The following is a 20,826-nucleotide window of genomic DNA, read 5'->3' as shown; positions in this document are numbered from 1 at the left end:
GGAAGCAAGCTGCATGCATGTAACAAATGGCAGAATGCATGTTGTGGGAATCAGCTTGAGTTTTTGTTGCTGGGTACAACAAATACAAGGATGGGGGCCACACAATACTTGCGCCAAGCGATCTGCTAAACTCAAGAAGCTTGTCTGTCAAATTATTTCAATCAGCGGAATCAGGCATTCAGATTCTGTGTCTCCTCATATTCTGGACATGGTGTAGAAACACTGCACACTTAAGGCATGATGCTTCCAAAGGAAAGATGAATGTTTAGATTCTAAGCCATGGGGAAAACGATACTTCTGCAGTGATTAGTGTGAATGGTCAAGGAATACTGGGAAGTGGAGCGGGGAGAACTTGACATATAGTATGCTCAAGGAGCATCATCTGAATGTTTAGAAATAGTACATATACCTCAACATAAAGGATAAAATAGGAAGGTGGGGAAAGCAAAATATAATAAGCTCCCCAGAAGAAGGGTGGGATAATATATATATATAATAAACAGGGGCAAAACTAGGCTTTATTTCACTCAGGTCAAAGAGCCAGTTTGACATTTGTACACACACGCAAACAGAGGCTGGGAGCCTCAATGGCGCCCCCTCTGGAAGCTTCACATGGGGCATAAAACACAGCTAGCCCCCCCCCCCCCGTAGCTAGGGCTCTGTAATATAAAACAAGCCATCTGTGGGACTGCTGAATAAAGAGGGACAGCTGTGTATGCAGCTGAGATGCGTGTGTGTGTGTGTGTGAAGGGTTGAAAGAGAGGGAGAGTGCAGAGAAGGCAAGACATCGTCAGGATGCATGCAACACGCGTGCGGTGCAACCCTATAAACACGTTTACTCAGAAGTAGGCGTCCTCTTAACCCAGCGGGGCTTACTTACCCTCCCGTATTCCGTGCTTGGGACTGCTCTGTTATAAGGAGAGCGAAATGTGCCTCGCGGACGCAAGAAGTGGAGGGTGTTGTTACCTGCCGCTCCTCCAGAAGCCTTCCTGAGAAGAGTCCCTTCCTTCCTTCTCTGGGAGGCTGGCACGAGGGCGACCCGGCGACACCAGCCTCCTTCTTTTATTTATCCCGTCTCCCCGTCGGAAGCGGCGCCTTCCCAAAACGCGCGCCAAAAAACAACAACGCAGCAACCCCACAGGCAGCGTCTCTTCCGCCCGCCGCGGCGCCTTCCCGCCACTTCGGAGCAGGGCCAGGCTGCGGGCAGACACGCAGCGTCCCTCGCGCGGCGGCTGGGAGACCGAGCTGGCGGCTGCTCGGCTCCCGGCTGCGCCCCGGCGCGCGCGCCTCTGCTTTTCAGGAGAGCGAACCCCGCGCAGCCTCCGCCGGCCTGCGGGGGCGCCGAGGAGGAGCGCGTGCATTTGCTCGCTCCCACGCCGCCACTTCCATAAGCCGAAGGGGAGTTGGGGGGGGGGGGAGACGAAGGGTCCTATTCTTTGGTCGCAGAGCTGTAAAACCCAAGTTTCAATAAACTTAACCTGTGTTGATAACGAGGGTGGGCTTTTTGACCAGGAGGGGTGTGTTTGTGGGTGTGTGCAATGGATATTACATTAAGTCCTAATGGGCACAGACACATTAAAATTAATCGATGCAAGTTTATTATTAAAAAAAGAGGTTTATATACTGCAGCATGATCAGAGTGGTTCACAGCAATTGTACAGTTAACACACACACACACACACACACACACACGTTTAAATCAGAACTAATCAGCTAACTATTAGAGAACGAAATAAACAACTAAGACCAGCTAACTGTTATGGAAAGATAGACTGCATAAGCCTGACGAAATAGAAACCTTTCCAGCAGGTGTTTTAAAACTTGAAACTTCACCCGTTGATTTCAGTTGGTCCACCTGAGGATGATTAACAATGGACACACAATAGGTATGTTAACGTGCTAAGAGGAAGGAGTGCTTGGCAAATCCACACTGTGATCAACTCCCGCCAGGGAACCAATGTCCCCATTGTGGAAGGACGTGTGGATCCAGAATTGGCCTCCACAGTCACTTATGGCCTCATTGTTAAAACCGTGTTTAGGGAAGACAATCTTACTCGGCTACCAGTGATCACTAAAGAAGAAAGTTTAATATATACATACATGTAATAAGCAATGCTTCCCGTTTGTAAAATGCATACACCTATGGCATACATTATAACAAATATATGATAAGAAACATTTTGCATATATGAAATACATACAAAACCTGCAGGGCTACAAAATAATAATAATAATAATAATAATAATAATAATAATAATAATAATAATAATTTTTTATTTGTACCCCACCCATCTGGGCGGCTTCCACAGAGACCAAAAATACACTAAAATGTCACACATTAAAAACTTCCCAGAACTTAAGATGTCTTCTGAATGTCAGGTAGTTGTTTATCGCTTTGACATCTGATGGGAGGGCGTTCCACAGGGCGGGCACCACTACTGAGAAGGCCCTCTGCCTGGTTCCCTGTAGCTTTGCTTCTCGCAATGAGGGAACCGCCAGAAGGCCCTCGGTGCTGGACCTCAGTGTCTGGGCAGAATGATGGGGGTGGAGACGCTCCTTCAGGTACACTGGGCCGAGGCTGTTTAGGGCTTTAAAGGTCAACACTAACACTTTGAATTGTGCTCGGAAATGTACTGGGAGCCAATGCAGGTCTTTCAAGACCGGTGTTATGTGGTCTTGGCGGCCGCCCCCAGTCACCAGTCTAGCTGCCGCATTCTGGATGGTACGTCCCTGTTAATTCACTCTGTTGTTGCCATACCAGGATTTCCAGAAGAATGCAACTGAAAATTGCACTCAAAGTGTTCATGATATTTTAAAAATCTCCAATAGACCTTTGTGGGAGACCATCATCCAAGGTGAGGAGTAAACAGAAAATATTTGGATAACCCACTCTTTGTTTACTGTCTACTGTTGATATAAACTTTATAACCCCAGAAACCAATAAGATTTGGGTTCCAAGTTGTCCGAGTACCAAGGCATTTGAGAACCAAGGTACCACTGTATTGGGAGTTTGAACCCACTGTTTCTAAACAGAATCTGTGACCTGATATGTAGCTTTGCATGATTTAGATACGGACAAAAGTAAGTATTAGAAATGTTTCAATCAGCGCTCTCCCCTTATTCCTATTACGTATGTAATTGAAATCAATAGGATGCATGAATCTGCACTGCTGATTATATACAGTGGTACCTCGGGTTACATATGCTTCAGGTTACATACGCTTCAGGTTACACACTCCGCTAACCCAGAAATAGTGCTTCAGGTTAAGAACTTTGCTTCAGGATGAGAATAGAAATCGTGCTCTGGCGGCGCGGCGGCAGCAGGAGGCCCCATTAGCTAAAGTGGTGCTTCAGGTTAAGAACAGTTTCAGGTTAAGAACGGACCTCCGGAACGAATTAAGTACTTAACCCGAGGTACCACTGTACATCATAGTGTTCTAAGTTTGGGTGGGGGCTAGGCTGAATGATGCCTGAGCAGGGGCGTAGCCAAGGGACGGGCAGCTGCCTTCCCCTAAAACAATAAAATTCAATAAAAATACATAGCAAACTGAGATTCTTCCCCACCACCCAACAAAAATCCTGGCTATGTTCATGTGCCTGAGTCCTTTCTAATTCCTGGATCCAGCAAAGGTTAAAATCTAATGGAGGATCCCATTGAGTTTGGGTCGGGGTTAGGCTGAATGATGCCCAAGTCCTTTCTAATTCTTGGATCCAGCAAGAGTTAAAACCTAATGGATCGTTCCACTGTTTAATGGCCCCTGATTATGGGTCCTTAGTGTAAGAAAGGAAGTGCCTCTGTGCTCCCTCTCTCACCTGGCTGGTAGTGAGAAGGACAATAGCCACAGAGTGTGTGTTTGGGCTGGTCTAGAAGCAAGAAGCAGGCAGCAACCTGAGTGTGAGTGGCATGCTTGATTTCTGCTTGAATCTAAGGCTCGGTCTATGGGAGAAGCAATAACTTCTGGGGTGCAGTGGCGTAGCGTGGGTTGTCAGCACCTGGGGCAAGGCAAGTAATTTGCGCCCCCTAACCCGTGGATTTGCACCCCCTAACCCTACAGATCTATGCCTATGAATGATGGTCCCTCTCTCTCTCTCTTTCTCATATTCCAATTGATTCCCATTTCCGCCGATCGATCCCCGAAGCTCTCACCCAGCGAAATTCGTGCGTAATTACGCTTTGCCATCCCTAATCCTGCCGCTTCCACCGGGAAATCATGACGGTGCATTTCTCCTCTCCAAACTTTCCCCAGCCCTTTGCCGGCCGGCGCAGCCCTTTTGGCTACGAGCTCCCCTCCTTCTCTGCCCGCTTCCGACCCCACCTCCCTGTCCAGCCTCCCTACCTCCTGAAAAAAGGCGCCGGCGCCGAGCAGGACACCCCCCACGGCCATCGGAGAGAGGCGGGGCCGAGGGAGGCGAGCCAATGGGCGAGGCGGGGCGGGGTAAGTGGCCACGGGGGTGGGCGCTGCCGCAGTCCTTGGGTGGGCAAGGTAGGAGCAGGCGGAGGCTGGCCGGCCGCTCTGACAATAGGGGCGGGCCGAGGGCACGATGCAGCTGGGCCCTCTGGACTCGCGCCCCCCCAGATGTTGCGCCCGGTGCGGCCGGCACCCCTGGCACCCCCCACGCTACGCCACTGCTGGGGTGTTAATGCTGCGAGCCCCTCCATCTTAGGCTCAGGTTGTATTTATGTGTGTAAATAAACCATATATCCTAAAGACACCACAGTCTCCACTGTTGCTCATTCCGAGGAAACCGAACCCTGGGTAACCTCCCGGAACCTTGCGCTGCTCCGAGATTGGAGTGGCATGCAACAATATTGTCCCAGACTTAAGCTTCAGTTCAGCTTGTTGCATGTACTTTCAGATCATGCCCAGGGGCTAGTCATCAATACACTTTTAAGATATAAGTCCTGGAGAAAGATCAATGTGTAAATGAGTAGTCAATGCTTTCTGCCCTGATCTCCTAACTGTATTTCAAACCTCCCTGAGTTTCTAGTGATTGCCTGTTTTTCTTCTAGATGCTATTAGATTTTTTTTTCTTTTAAAAAATCAAATTACTTTCTAAATGAGTTGTGGGCATTGATTTGTAAATCCTCACATCTTTTTTTTCTTGAAAAAAAGAAAAAGTTCATTATTTCACCTTCACTGGAGATTTTTATACAGTACTGTTTTGCACAGATTTTCAAATGCTAATGGATATTTTCACTGCTGGTTCCTTCAGCACCCTGAGGTGTAAGTCAGCAACTTTTGCTGTCTAAAAATCATTACAGTTGGTCAAATAGTTTCACTCTGCTTTTTTTTCTGTCAAAACCTGACTCCTTTCTTTCCATTTGTCCTGGCTAGTATTTTCATGAAGCTTAGATGCAAGTCCCTGCTCTAATGCCTGAATCTCAGATCACTGTATATGCTATTCAGCTGAAGAACTGTGAGCTAAATTATGTTATCTGCAAAATAAATTAGTATTTCACAGGGGAAACCAGCAAAAAGGAACAGGAATACAAAAAAATGCAGATTTTTTTTTGGCCTTGATATAAATGATCCATGATTGGGCACAATAGCTTCAATTTTGATTTCAGGCAATATTAAAGTTTCTCTTGAGTGCTCCCTTGCAGGGCTTCTGCTTCACTCGATTATGATTCATGGACGCTAATGGATTTCCTATCATCTCTCCTCAAATATCTAGCCAATATGAACACAGAATTCAGTATTAGCCAAATAGTTGCATTCCCCTGTTTTGCAGACTGCGTTTCTCAATATAGAGATCCTTCAGACATCCTTTTTTTATTGTGCATGCATGATAATTTGTGCTTGTGATGCTATTGGGGTGGTCATAAGCAAACCCCACTTTTAATACTGTTTGCACCCACAAAGGTTTGGGGGCAGTCCTACCGCTTCATTTCCAATCAGTGCATATCCTATAACTTCCTGATGAAATCCCACGACTTTCTACACCACAAATGTTCTGGTCTTTTTGTTGTCTCACTTTTCTTGTGCTATACCCCTCCAGACGGCAATAACTTGGGGAAGCATTGGAGAATAAAGCAGAATAAATCCACTACCAATCCACCATTACTGTGCATTCTACTAGGTCTTGACAATAATGTATAGCTGTAGCTAGCCAGGGGTCAGCAAACTTTTTCAGCAGGGGGCCAGTCTACTGTCCCTCAGACCTTGTGGGGAGCCGGACTATATATTTTTTGGGGGGTTGGGGATGAATGAATTCCTATGCCGCACAAATAACCCAGAGATGCATTTTACACATTCTACTCATGTAAAAACACACTGATTCCCGGACCGTCCGTGGGCCAGGTTTAGAAGGCGATTGGGCCAGATCTGGCCCCCAGGCCTAGTTTGCCTACCCACGAGCTAGATGCAGCTTCTTCCATCCTTTGTAGCATGTGGAGGGATTTAGGTTGGGACAGAGGAGCCATGTCCATTGTAGAAGCCCTGACCATGCCCATAGGTGGGGCTGTGGGTGCAGTTCTACTTCTGGTGGGGGTTAGGCAATTGGTAGCCAGTGTGAGGCCCCAAATGGGGCATTTTTTAAAATTGTGTTTTTTTAAAATATTTTTTTTATTAGGAATTTCAACAAAACATTTTCTCAAAATACATATCATCCTTAATTCCCCCTATTTCCCTCTCCCCCTCCCCAAAATGTAACCCCTCCCCTCCCCCCTCAGACTTCCCTCAGCTCCTCTCTCTGGTTTATCAACAAGTGTTCTTTTCTGCATGTTACAAAATTGTACAGATCCTTAATTTATCTAATTAGCTGTTATCAATAAAAAGTTTGTGAATGTTTATTCAAAACCTGCCAAGAAGTTCAGTTCATTTTGTCCAAATGGGGCATTTTGGGGACAGGGCACACGCGGCCTTGGATCCACCAGATTAAAAACCACTCCATTTCCCTTAGAGGCATTTTACCCATGGAATTCTGGAGCATTGGTTACAAAAAGAAATGAACGCTCTTCACCTATCATGGCTGGCACAAGACATCAGGGCTTTGGAAGTAGTCACTCATTCATCACTTCCCTACCCATCCTGCTTTGCAGGGGTGCCAACTTGAATAAAATACCACGGGCCCAGGTAAGCCCTTCCCTGTATAATTGATCACAATTATGTGCACGCACACCATTTGAATGGCAAAGCCCATCAACTTTAGGGTATATGTGTTGAAGAAGAAGAAGAAGAAGAAGAAGAAGAAGAAGAAGAAGAGGAGGAGGAGGAGGAGGAGGAGGAGGGGGAGTTTGGATTTGATATTCCGGTTTATCACTACACGAAGGAGTCTCAAAGCGGCTAACATTCTCCTTTCCCTTCCTGCCCCACAACAAACACTCTGTGAGGTGAGTGAGGCTGAGAGACTTCAGAGAAGTGTGACAGGCCCAAGGTCACCCAGCAGCTGCATGTGGAGGAGCGGAGACACGAACCCGGTTCACCAGATTATGAGACTACCGCTCTTAACCACTATACAGTGGTGCCCCGCAAGACGAACGCCTTGCAAGACGGAAAACTCGCTAGACGAAAGAGTTTTCCGTTTTCGAGTTGCTTCACAAGACGAATTTCCCTATGGGTGTGCTTCGCAAGACGTTTTCGTCTTTGTTTCCTTTGTCTTAAAACCGTTAAAACCAAGGGTGCTTTGCTTGAACAGCTGCAGTTGCGACTTGACTTCGAGGAGCAACTGTTAGCACGCGGTTTGGTAGCCTTTTCTCAGACTTTGCTCATTTTTGAAGCTTTTCCAAAACTTTTCCAGAACTTCTTTTGCATCCATTTGGTAAGTTAAACTTTTAAAACTTTTTGGGGGGTTTTTGGATTTTGGGTTGGGGTGTTTGGGATTCAAGGACTTGGTGTTGGGGGGGGGGGTTTGCGAGAATCTGGGAGCTTGTGGATTTATTTATTTATTTATTTATTTTTGTGACCATTGGGCCATGTGGTCTTTTTAAAAAAATTTTCTGAGTTTGAATTTCTGTGTGCTGGGTGGCTGGGGGAACAGTTGGGGAGGTTTCTGCAGGAATCTGGGAGCTTGTGGGGTTTTTTTTTTGAATTTTTCTGTTTCTCTGTGACCATTGGGCCATGTTTTTTTTTTTTGGAAAATTTTTTATGGGTTTGAATTTCTGTGTGCTGGTTGGCTGGGGGAACAGTTGGGGAGGTTTCTGCAGGAATCTGGGAGCTTGTGGGTGTTTTTTTTGAATTTTTCTCTTTCTCTGTGCCCATTGGGCCATGTTGTTTTTTTTTGGAAATTTTTTTCTGGGTTTGAATTTCTGTGTGCTGGTTGGCTGGGGGAACAGTTGGGGAGGGGTTTGCAGCAGTTGGGGAGGGGCTGGGGGAGCAGTTGGGAAGGGGTTTGCAATTTCTGTGTGGTGGGTGGGTGGGTGGCTGGGGGAACAGTTGAGGTTTTTGAAGACTTTGGTGATTTTTGAAGCTTTTCCAAAACTTCTTTTGCAGCCATTTGAGGTTTCTGAAGACTTCGGTGATTGATTGTTGAAGCTTTTCCAGAACTGCTTTTGCATCCATTTGGTAAGTTAAACTTTTAAAACTTTTTTGGGGGGTTTTGGATTTTGGGTTGGGGTGTTTGGGATTCAAGGACTTGGTTCTGGGATTTAATTTCTGTGTGGTGTGTGTCTGGCTGCTTTTGAATTTTTTGGATTTGAAGCACATCACTGATTTCTTTTTCTTTTTCTGAGTTTACGAAGGAGCTGTGCTGCCATGGGACCCAAGAAGACTGCTGCTGCAGAGGCCGGCGAGAGGAAGAAGGAGAAGGTGATGCTGGAAATGAAGAAGGAGATCATCCGGAAGCATGACGGCGGAATGCATGTGACGGACCTCGCCAGGGAGTACGGCAGGAATCCATCAATATCGTCCCCATTCTGAAGATGAGGGAGAAGATCATGGCGACTGATGCAGCCAAGGGAGTCACCAGGATCGTGAAGAACTGCCCAGCTGTTCTGGAGGAGGTCGAGAAGTTGCTGCTCATCTGGTTAGAAGAGAAGCAGCGTGCAGGGGACACAGTGACTGAGGCCGTCATTTGCGAGAAGGCCAAGGCCTTGCACGCAGACCTCGTCCGGGAACAGCCAGGAACCTCAGGCGAGCCAGAAGTCTTCAAGGCAAGCAGAGGTTGGTTTGACCGGTTCAAGACAAGATCTGGAATCCACAGTGTGGTCAGGCATGGAGAGGCTGCCAGTTCTGATGTTCCTGCGGCTGAAGACTTTGCAGCGGAGTTCCTGGAGGTTGTGAAGACGGAGGGCTACGTTCCACAGCAGGTCTTCAACTGCGACGAGACCGGGCTGTTTTGGAAGAGGATGCCCAAAAGGACTTTCATCACACAGGAGGAGGCCAAGTTGCCTGGCCACAAGCCCATGAAGGACCGTCTGACCCTGCTCTTCTGTGCCAACGCAAGCGGCGACCTGAAGATCAAGCCCCTGCTGGTGTACCACTCGGAGAACCCACGGGCCTTCAAGAGACACAAGATCGACAAGGAGCAGCTGAGTGTCATGTGGCGATCCAACAGCAAGGCTTGGGTCACACGTGTGCTGTTTGTGGACTGGGTCAATCTTGCTTTTGGCCCTGCTGTCAAACAGTACCTGCTGGACAACGACCTGCCGCTGAAGGCTTTGCTTCTGATGGACAATGCTCCTGCTCATCCTAAAGGCCTTGAGGTGGACTTGTTGGAGGAGTTCAGCTTCATCAGAATCATGTTCCTGCCGCCTAACACCACGCCACTGCTCCAGCTGATGGATCAGCAGGTCATCGCCAATTTCAAAAAACTCTACACCATGGAGCTTTTCAGGCGATGCTTCGAGGTGGCTGACTGCACCACCATCACCCTGCGGGAATTCTGGAAGGACCACTTCGACATCGTCACCTGCTTGAAGATGATCACCACGGCTTGGAACGGGATCAGCCAGAGAAATTTGAATTGCGCTTGGCGCAGCCTGTGGCCGGACTGTGTGGCACCAAGTGACTCTGATGCACCAGAGTCAACAGTGGTGCAGGACATTGTTGCCTTGGGGAGGACCATGGGACTGGAGGTCACAGAGGAGGACGTCAGCGAGCTGGTGGAGGAGCACGACCACGAGCTGACCACCCAGGAGCTGGTCGAACTGCAGGCAGAGGCTGCGCAGGAGCGGGCCTCGCTGGAAGAGGAGGAAGCAACTGAGGAACGGCTGTCCTCCGAAAAACTGAGGGTCATTTGCCAGAAGTGGAAGGAGGTGCAGACTTTTGCAGACCAGCACCTCAGGGAGGTGCTGAAAAGGCGGATGAAGCAGCAGACTATGGACAGGTTCTTGAGCAAGAAGCAAAGAGTGGAAGAGGAGCCTTCTTCGAGTGGTCCCCCAGAGTCTTAGAAAATGTACTGTACACTTTGTTGATTTTTAAATGTTTTTCTGTCATGTTTATAAACTTAATTTATTTTCCCTTCAGTTTTTGAACTGCTCTTTACAGTATGTGTGACTTTAAAGAGCAGTTAATAAACTCTTGTTGTACCAAATTTGGCTTTGTTTGGACTTTTTTTGACCATAGGAACGCATTAATTGATTTTCAATGCATTCCTATGGGATTTCGTGCTTCGCAAGACGAAAAATTCGCTAGACGAAAAAACTCGCGGAACGAATTAATTTCGTCTTGCGAGGCACCACTGTACCACACTGGCTCTTGAAGATTCCTTGGCCCCTAGGAGCTGGCTCCTCTGCTGCTTTGGGTTGCTCTGTATAAACCAGGAAGTACTAGAGTAGCTCTACTGTACTCAAAATGCAAGTTTTGCATTCCACACCAGAGCACCTGGGTGGCTGTGTTAAGATCAGCTTGATACGCAGATGGGTTTGCCCTCTGCAAAGTGCTTCTTTGAACCATATCTGCATTAGACACTTGCATTACATATGGATTTGGCTAAACTGGTGCCTTGATCGCTGCTGCTACAGACACGAGGAGGTCGCTCGGAAGATTCAACAAGTCCTAGGCTAAAAATAGCCTATAAAATTCTAGTATTTAAATAATTTAGTTCAATCAAAGTTTATAGGTATTTCAGAACCTCGATTTCCTCTTACTCTGATAATAGCTAAGCGAGTGAGGAATGGAAGGATTTGCATATTCTTGTTAGCACCTGTCAGACAGCAACCTTCTAAGCTATTAGCCCCAAGTTGGCAAATCTAACTGAATCATAGCAATATTCTGACTTGCCATGTCATTACTATTGTCTTCAAAGGAATCAAGGAGGGCATGTTTTCCAAAAGTTTGGTAGGCACTGTGGAATAAGCACGTCTTCTCTGTAGGACATTCCTTGCAATTTTCAATAGCTTCATAGCACGCACTGGGGGAAAAAACCTTATATCTTCACACAGCTATAACTTCATATTGCTCCACTGGCCAAGGTGACTGGCAGCGGAGTCTTATTACCTTAGTTTCCCTGTGGTGGCTCGTTAGCAATTAGATAGAGCCCAGAAGGCAGCCAGCACTTCTAAGGGGGAATTACCTAGGTCATAACTCTGCTGCTCTCTTTCAATGCTAAGCCAAAAAGCCCCTGAAAAAAGAAGCTATGGTTTGAGTGTTAAGGTAGAGATAGTAGCTCTGGTGGCGGACACGCCAGGCTTCTTTTGGGGTAGTTTGTCCACCTTTGTCCCCACTTGCACTCAGCTCTCATCTGTGGCTCCTAGAAGCTGTCTGCATGCAACAGCAGCCACACACTGGGAAGCAGGGGCAAACGAAGGCTTCATGACACCAGGGTGTTAGAATTCCTGATCCATGATTGCAGTCATGGTATTTTTGTCTATCACATGATGGTATATGTTTTGACTCCACGGAGTGGGAAGTGACGGAGACAGGATGTTTGTGTTACTGTGTTCCGTGAAGTGGGACTATTGTCCTTTGCTCTTTCTCTCTGTCTGATGCTAGAGAGAGAGGGAGCCATGTTGCAGTGCTCTCTCTGTGTTAATATGTAAATAAAGTAGATTAGCCAAAATGCTGAGTTGCTGGGGTTCTGTCACGCACATGGTGCGCAAACTCTGCAGATCCCTAAGTGTGCCGGTGTCGGATGGCATCGGTCGCTGTCATGTTTGGGCTGAAGAAAGCTTATGAAGCTCCCGAACGATCGTTCAGGAGGGAGGGAACATGTCAGTCAGGCATGTGTCTCTGCCAGGGTCCTACTTGAGTGTAGGCTGAACTCCTGACACAGGGGTGGGGTGTTGCTACGTAGGGCGCATGTGTGGGTCGCTATGTATGATGCATGCGCCATATGTAGCAACGCCACACATGCGCTGTACATAGCAGTTTGCTGGCGCCATACGGACAGTGCCAGGATCCCTCCGTTGCTGCTACAACCGCAAACAGAGGATCCTCTACATGTGGCTGTAGCGGTGACGGAGGGATCCCACTGCCATCTGTACGGTGCTGGAGTGGCGCTGGCAGCAAACCGCTATGTACAGCACATGTGCGGCATCGTTACGTACAGTGCATGTGTGCGATGCCACACGTGTGCTATACATAGCGGTTTACTGCCAGTGCTGGGATCCTCTGCTCGCGGCTGCAGCCATGGAGGATTCTCCACATGCAGCTATGGCGACGCGATGGCTGCTCGTGCCACTGCGAGTCCCTGCGGGGTGCCTTCTTATTACCCCCCAGACATGGCACCTGGGGTGCACTGCCCCCCCCTGTAATGCCACTGCTGGGAAGCGGCTTTCTGGCTGGATAAACCAGCTGAGGGTAGCCGATGGGTCACAAACCCTCAGTGAGGCTCTGGTGAGACCAACAGTGAGTTCAATGGCAGTTTCTTCACGTGCTGTAGAGGAAAGTGGGGTGCAGATGAGAAGGTAGCCCATCCAGGAGAAGGAAATATCTGATCCCAAACCTCTGCTCTCTTGTGGGACATCTTCGGGAGAAGAAACGGCAAAGGAGTAAAAAAGAAACCCTACACAAATCCATAGTGGCGCTCCTAAGACAATTATGGCACCTTGTCTGCCTTCTTTCAGCAATTCCTGAAGCCAGGCTGGTGCCAAACATATTGCTCTCCTTTCCTTTGGACCACCATCAGTGATGCCAGGAGGGCCATCTTGTCATCTGGGGAGCCCAGGACCTCCATACACACTGCCCAGGTTTTGTCCCCAGAGAGGTCACTTTGGTGCTGCTAATGCAGCAAAAACAATAGAGTTTGACCCCCGAGGTGCACTTCATTGTCTCTGGAGGCAGACAGATGCCAACAAGCTCATCATAGCAGGCAGAACATGGTTAGGAAACAGGGATCCCCCGCCGGTGTTCTAGTACACATCCCTGCCCCTCCATCCTTCCTTGCCCAGGACATTTCCTAACTCCATTTGTTTGCTTCAGCCAACCATGGTGTAGCGCAAGGGTGACTAATCTCTAGGTTCAAAGGTCTCATTCAGTGTTAGCCAACCCTCTGGGAGCCACATACCAGCAGTGGTTGTGTTCAGCCACTCACAGGCATACAGCCCATACTCCCCCCCCAACATTCCTCAGATGGATCTCACTCTCCTCCCCAACTAACCCCCCATTTTTGCCATCTGCCCCGCAAAACATTTCCTATCAGAAGAAGGGTGAGTGTCACCACCACTTAACCGAGGGTCCAAAGAACACACACCCTCCACCGTCCTGAGAAAACCCATTAATCCCAATTTTATTTTATTGTTTGGTAGATTTACAAAAAGAAAAACACACACTGTCAGGGAACTGCCATCGGAGCCAGGAGTGGAGGCAAGGCTCCCAAGCGATGCCGGAGAAGGGCCCAGCGGGGAGAGAGGGGACTCATCAGCTGGGGAAGGAAATCAGCGTGACACCAGGGAGAAAGGGGGGCAGAGGAGGGCTTCGGAGAGATGGCTCCAGGACTCTTCGCCAGAGACCAGCGGGGAGAGCACGGGTCCTTCGCTGCCCACACCCACCCTGCGCAGAAGACTTCCGCGCAGGGAGGCTAGGCGGAGACTTGGCGTCAAAGAACTTTTATGCTGGAAGAAGTTCAGGAAACGCCCACTGACGGATTCTGCCAGTGACTGAGACAGCCGCGGAGTCAGGGCTGTCCAGCCAGGGAAAGGTTTGACCAGACAACCTTGCCAAGAGTGGCGGCAACTTACGCACGAGCAACCCCAATTCCCATTACACACACCAATAACTAACTAACTATCATCTCCCTCCCTCCCTCCCTCCCTCCCTCCCTCCCTCCTTCCCTCCCTCCCGCCAACCTTCTGACTGGCAAGTCCAAGAGACCCACGTCCAAAGATGTGTAATAGGTTTGAATCAAGGCTACTGCCAGCCCGGCTCTGCGGATCCTCCTGCTATTGAATTATACTCTGCAACTATTATGCCATGAAAGCTATGGAACCAATTTTAGGGCTGTAAAAATGGGGTGGCGACGATTATGTGGTGAAATACGGCAACTGGTTTCTTTAAACACATTCACTATAAAACCAAAAATACAGTGCAGAAGATTACCTACACTTTCCCTCTTAGCTTCAACTCTCATCTGTCTTTGATGCTAGGATTGACACAGTATTATGTCCAGTCATGCAGTCATTCGCTTAATAGCTTTCTCAGGAAAATACTTCATTAGTTGATTGACTGTGTAGCACAGTTGCTAGTAGATATCTCTCATAGATGCACTCCATTTCCTCCTCTCCCCCACCAGAAGAACAAGGAAGCTGATACACATCATCTTACAGATTTATGACTTAAATTTGCACTGCATTGGGAAACAATCCATTATAATATAAAACAGCCAGCCCAGAATTTACAAAAGGAATGAACAACTCTTTGCAAAGCTAAACACATCCACGCAATCTTATGCATGCTGATGTCCAAGGAGACAAAAGTAAAATAAAACCCAGTTTTTAAGTGACAAAAATGTAGGTGACCCCAGTAGTAGAAGCAGGATTCTGCAGAACTAAACTCAATTTAAGGAAAAGGCTCTTTCACAGTTTGACATCAGTTTCCTTATGATTGTAGGAGAGGGAGCAAGAGCAGAACAAGGTCGTGAGATAAATGACATTTCTTCCTTGACCTGAAATGTTAGTTCTTTTGAAAGTGAACAAAGATTTGTCAATAGGGAGAAAAAGAAAAGGAAACAGAACTGGTTAACAGGAATGTCACAGCGAGCAATGCAATCATTCTGAGCCAGGATTAGATGTTACGTTGGACACAGGTCTGCTATTGAAAACAGCAGCCGTGTGTCTCTTCTGCTTCCTTTAAGAGCACTCAATGTGTCATCGCATTCCCTGCTCCTGCCCCATTTCATTAGCCGCACTTGAGCAGCGGGCAGAGAAACCGACCCATGCGAGGAGGAGACCTGGGCTGCTGCTTTCAGAGGCAGCCATGCATCAAATGCAGCATACTGATCTGAGAATTTGGTGTGATATATTTGGAATCATGGCTGGCTCCAGAGGGTGGCTGGGATGAACCTCTGGAGTTCCACAGGCTTATCACCAATATTCTCTCTTGCACGGGGCACCTGTGAAGGTTGGAGACAAGTGTGAGAAGACAATCCTTGATCTGTGTGCTCTGTTTCCTCACCGGCCAGCCCTGTTTATTAACTCTGCTTTCCTCCTCCTGCAGTTCAGTGGTGCCAGTTACAGGAGGTCAGGGAGGTGCCATTGCCCTGCCCAGCCAACAACTTCTGAATACATAATGAAAGGATCTAGGAGTCTTGGTTGACCACAAACTTGACATGAGCCAACAGTGTGACGTGGCAGCTAAAAAAGCCAATGCAATTCTGGGCTGCATCAATAGGAGTATAGCATCTAGATCAAGGGAAGTAATAGTGCCACTGTATTCTGCTCTGGTCAGACCTCACCTGGAGTACTGTGTCCAGTTCTGGGCACCACAGTTCAAGAAGGACACTGACAAACTGGAACGTGTCCAGAGGAGGGCAACCAAAATGGTCAAAGGCCTGGAAACGATGCCTTATGAGGAACGGCTAAGGGAGCTGGGCATGTTTAGCCTGGAGAAGAGGAGGTTAAGGGGTGATATGATAGCCATGTTCAAATATATAAAAGGATGTCACATAGAGGAGGGAGAAAGGTTGTTTTCTGCTGCTCCAGAGAAGCGGACACGGAGCAATGGATCCAAACTACAAGAAAGAAGATTCCACCTAAACATTAGGAAGAACTTCCTGACAGTAAGAGCTGTTGGACAGTGGAATTTGCTGCCAAGGAGTGTGGTGGAGTCTCCTTCTTTGGAGGTCTTTAAGCAGAGGCTTGACAACCATATGTCAGGAGTGCTCTGATGGTGTTTCCTGCTTGGCAGGGGGTTGGACTCGATGGCCCTTGTGGTCTCTTCCAACTCTATGATTCTATGATTCTATGATTCTATGATTCTAAGATCTTCCACCTCTCCTTGGCCACTTAAATGACCGTTTCTACAGATAAAGGTAAAGGTAAAGGGACCCCTGACCATTAGGTCCAGTTGTGGCTGACTCTGGGGTTGCGGTGCTCATCTCGCTTTATTGGCCAAGCGAGCCGGCGTTTGTCCGCAGACAGTTTCTGGGTCATGTGGCCAGCATGACTAAGCCGCTTCTGGCAAACCAGAGCAGCACACGGAAACACCGTTTACTGTCCCGCACTTACTGTCCCCACCGTTTACTGTCCTGCACTTTGACGTGCTTTCGAACTGCTAGGTTGGCAGGAGCAGGGACCGAGCAATGGGATCTCACCCTGTCGCAGGGATTCGAACCGCCGACCATGCGATCGGCAAGTCCTAGGCGCTGAGGTTTTACCCACAGCGCCACCCGCGTCCCTGTTTCTACAGATACTCTACCACATCTCCTATCTCAGAATTCTCTGGGCAGCCAAGCTCTCTGAAATTTCCACCACCTTGCTTCCTGTGGGTTGCCCATAACTTCAGGAGCTGCATGAGATAGTTGGTGAGGCAGAAACTGGAGGAAGGAGATGGTTAATTTCCAGCCAGTCCACCATACTCCCAAGGAGATCTTTTCCTGTCCTTCCATAGGGGCCGCAAAAAAATACTGAAACCATTAAGCTACCTTTTTTGTGCTAGGACCCTAGTGAGACAGGTCTTTTGGGCGTGGGTGTGACTGGTTTGAGGAAGACAGTCCCAGGTTGATCACCATCATACTATGGCCCCTTAAGTGTGTGGACACATCACAACCAGGCAAAAGTGATCCAGGAGAGTGTGAGCTCAGTGACAGAGACTGTCGGAATCCAAGCCAAAAGAGCAGAGCCCCCAGCTTAGCTCTTAGTCCAGAGGAATTTGGCCACCCTCCAGGTGCCCGGCTTGATTCCTTATGACCTCCCGTCTGCGACTCCCGGCAAGATCAAAGGAGGTCTCCAATCGGCGATTCTCCTCAACGTGAAGGAGAACACACCAGTCCTCCCACTCCTCTCCCAGGGAGGGGGAAAGAGACAGACAGAAATATATCTACATGTCTTTATTCCTGTCGTTCACCAGTACAGAGAAAACATGTCTGCACACTCTGCTTCCCACTGCAGAGAGAGAATAAACTCCACCCATGTACTTCCAGTACAGGGTCATGTGCTGCTCTGAGGTAACATCCGGCTCTCAGAGCACTTTACAAACTGTGCCTGGTTCCCACGGTACAATCCAATAACACCCAGATCCTGTTTATCATTCCAGCCACCTGGTGCTTGCTTCTGCATTGCTCCTTTTTCGTAACATCCTCCCCCAAAAGAATCAATGCGTGTTGCAGCAAGCAAAGCATGATTCAGAGAAGAAAACAAACAGTTGTTATACACATAACACTCCCCTGTTGTTTCAGTTCCACCCTTGGAACTCCCCGCCACTGGTTTCCCCAGTGTACCTCTCTGGTTGTCTGGTTTCCAAGGAATGAGTGCATCTGCATTACCTTGGCTAGCAACTCTCTGTTGTGTCTTTGTCTCTGACTTAGACACAGCTCCAACCTGTCCTCGGTTGTTTACAACAGCAACACATGCAACAGCTAAGTTAGCAAACTCTTTTGAGTACCTCTTGGGTGGTTGACCCTTCGTAACTCTCTCAGACCTACGTATGAGGTGCTGATCCTCTCTGCTCACTGGTCCAGTCTCAGGACTCTTTGGAGAACTAGTTCCAATGGTAAACAGTGGTTCAGCCTTCAGTTGTGAAGGCCTATCTATTGTGTGAGACTTCCTCTCAATGACTGTGACAACTGAGCTCTCCGAGCTATCAGTGTCATCACTTTCTGTACAGCTGAAATCAGTGAAATCATCATCATCATCTGAATCGTCCTCAGTGGGAAATGTGTGTACTATCACTCTCTCCTGTTGAGGAGCACTCTCTAGAAATTTTGTGAGAATCACCTGACCAGATTCAGACAAAATTACTCTGTAGAGACCCTTTTCATACCCCACAAAAATGCCTCTGGCATTCTTTACTCCACCTGGAGCTTCTGTTCTCACATGAGACCCAAAAACCTTGAAATGGGCAACAGAAGGTTTTCTGTGGAACAGTTTCTCAAAAGGAGAACTTCCCAACTCTTTTGAAACCTTTCTCACTTTCGTATAACAGTACGACATCAGAGACTCGGCCCAGTACTCATGTGGCAGATGTGAACTTAGCAATTGCGCTTCCATCCCCTTTTGCAATTCTCTGTTCACCCGTACACAGACACCCCTGTTCCACGCTTCCGCTGAAACAGAAACCTTGTGTCTTATTCCCTTCTTCTGCAGGAACCTCTGGAAATCCTGTAAAAGAAAAATCTGCTTCTCATCTGTGAATAGACAATCAATGTTAGCATCATGCATACTCTTAACTTTGTCACAAAACTCCTGAAACCTCTCCAAGGCTTCCTGTGGCTTTCTCAACACATATACCCAGACATAGTTAGAGAAATGATCCACACACACAAGATAAAATCTTGCATTGCCTCTAGATGGTTCTAGAGGACCAATCACATCAGCATACACCCGCTGAAATGCCCTGTTGACCCCGGTCTTCTTCTTGCTCACACCTGCAAGAGAAACTAGGTTAGACACAGATGAATTACATTCCATGTAATCACTTTGTGCAAAAGTCAACAAATAAAGTCCATCCTTCTGTTTGGCAGAAAGATATAACTCTCCATCTTTGTAGATCTCGCAGCTCTCAGCATCGTAGGACAGTTTCAGTCCTCTCTTTGCAATCTGCGAAACACTCAGCAGATTGAACTTCAATTCAGGAACCAAGTAAACATTGTTTATTGTCAAGTCCAGACTCTTAAGATAGACAGTCCCTTTTCCGGTCGCTTCCAGCTCCTGACCACTGGCCTGTGTCACAGTGAAGCTTTGCTTCTTAAACGTTGAAAAGAGTTCTCTGTGTGGGGACATATGAAACGTGCATCCAGTGTCAATAACAAACGAGTTCCCAACATCTGGCGTGGTTCCTTTCGCCATCAAAGCCTTTGCAGGTTCCACCATAGGCTTGGTACGACCTTTGCCTGACGCCTCAGGCTTTGCTGAGCGGTCCTTCGCTCCTTTTGGCTGACGTGGCTTCTTACAGCTCCGCTGAAGATGCCCAGCCTGTCCACAACTGTAACACTGGACAGCGTTCAAAGCTACAGCATCCTTTCCAGTAGCCTCATCGGTGGGGGAATTAGAACTCCGTTCCTCCCTCCCCCTGTCCTTTTCTTCCAGTGCAGCATGCCGGCTGTGTTCATCTAGAACCACGGCATTCAGGGGCACTCCCCCCTTCCTGGCATCCATGCTGAATCCAAGGGTCAGCTTTACACTCAATCTCAAGCCAGCTTTCACTTTTCAAGCCAGTAAAACTCCAAAAGTCTCTGTTTACTGCTTCACTGGCAGGCTTGCCTTTGGGCTGTTTTCAAAACCCTTGCACAGCTGCGCAGATACACTTTCGATTTCCCAGGCTCTTTTTAGGCCACTCAGTAACTGGCAGACGTTGCCTAGCAACCTGCTCAGGACGGAACTCCTTATCTAAACCACAGGAATTCCTGGTATGCAAGCTTGCTCTTTCAGAGCTGTTTTTCTTACGCAGCTTGTGAACCAGAAAATAAATCTTTCTGCGTTCATTCTCTCTTGCCCGAAATGCAGCATACCTTTTTTTCAGGCTCCGTTGCCTTGAAACACACTCCTCTCGGTGTCCAGCTGTCTGTTCTGTTTAGCCTCTGGCTGCAGGCAGACGCATTTCTTTATCTCCTTAGGTGCAGAGGATGGCAACGATTCATCAACCTCTCACCTCTCATGCAGATTCTCACAGATCAGATAACCATTGGTCTGCTACCAGTTGTCGGAATCCAAGCCAAAAGAGCAGAGCCCCCAGCTTAGCTCTTAGTCCAGAGGAATTTGGCCACCCTCCAGGTGCCCGGCTTGATTCCTTATGACCTCCCGTCTGCGACTCCCGGCAAGATCAAAGGAGGTCTCCAATCGGCGATTCTCCTCAACGTGAAGGAGAACACACCAGTCCTCCCACTCCGCTCCCAGGGAGGGGGAAAGAGACAGACAGAAATATATCTACATGTCTTTATTCCTGTCGTTCACCAGTACAGAGAAAACATGTCTGCACACTCTGCTTCCCACTGCAGAGAGAGAATAAACTCCACCCATGTACTTCCAGTACAGGGTCATGTGCTGCTCTGAGGTAACATCCGGCTCTCAGAGCACTTTACAAACTGTGCCTGGTTCCCACGGTACAATCCAATAACACCCAGATCCTGTTTATCATTCCAGCCACCTGGTGCTTGCTTCTGCATTGCTCCTTTTTCGTAACAGAGACATGTGTGGCCTGGGCAGAGAAAATCCTTGTCGTATTGACTACCATTATTGCATGGCTAATATTAACAGCTAAATTGTGTCCATACATTTCCTCCATTCACCCACTACTGGAGTCAGTGATTTATTTACAACATTTATATACTGCTTGATTATAAACAAACAAACC

The 20,826-nt window shown here is 47.9% G+C and overlaps 1 protein-coding gene across 2 annotated transcripts in view; it reads right to left on the bottom strand.

The window, feature by feature from the left end:
• The window catches only part of SGCG (sarcoglycan gamma), a 31,648-nt gene extending 30,380 nt beyond the window's left edge, over positions 1-1,268 (bottom strand). For both annotated transcript variants that reach the window (XM_053385901.1, XM_053385900.1), the window contains exon 1: positions 967-1,268. The gene's annotated coding sequence lies outside the window, so the exon portion shown is untranslated. The remainder of the gene's footprint in view (positions 1-966) is intronic.
• Positions 1,269-20,826: the final 19,558 nt, after the last annotated feature.

The sequence above is a fragment of the Podarcis raffonei genome, chromosome 4 (assembly GCF_027172205.1).
Source record: "Podarcis raffonei isolate rPodRaf1 chromosome 4, rPodRaf1.pri, whole genome shotgun sequence".
Classification (NCBI taxonomy): Eukaryota; Metazoa; Chordata; class Lepidosauria; order Squamata; family Lacertidae; genus Podarcis; species Podarcis raffonei.
The sequence above is the reverse complement of the archived record's forward strand: the minus strand, read 5'-3'. Positions and strand labels throughout refer to the sequence as shown.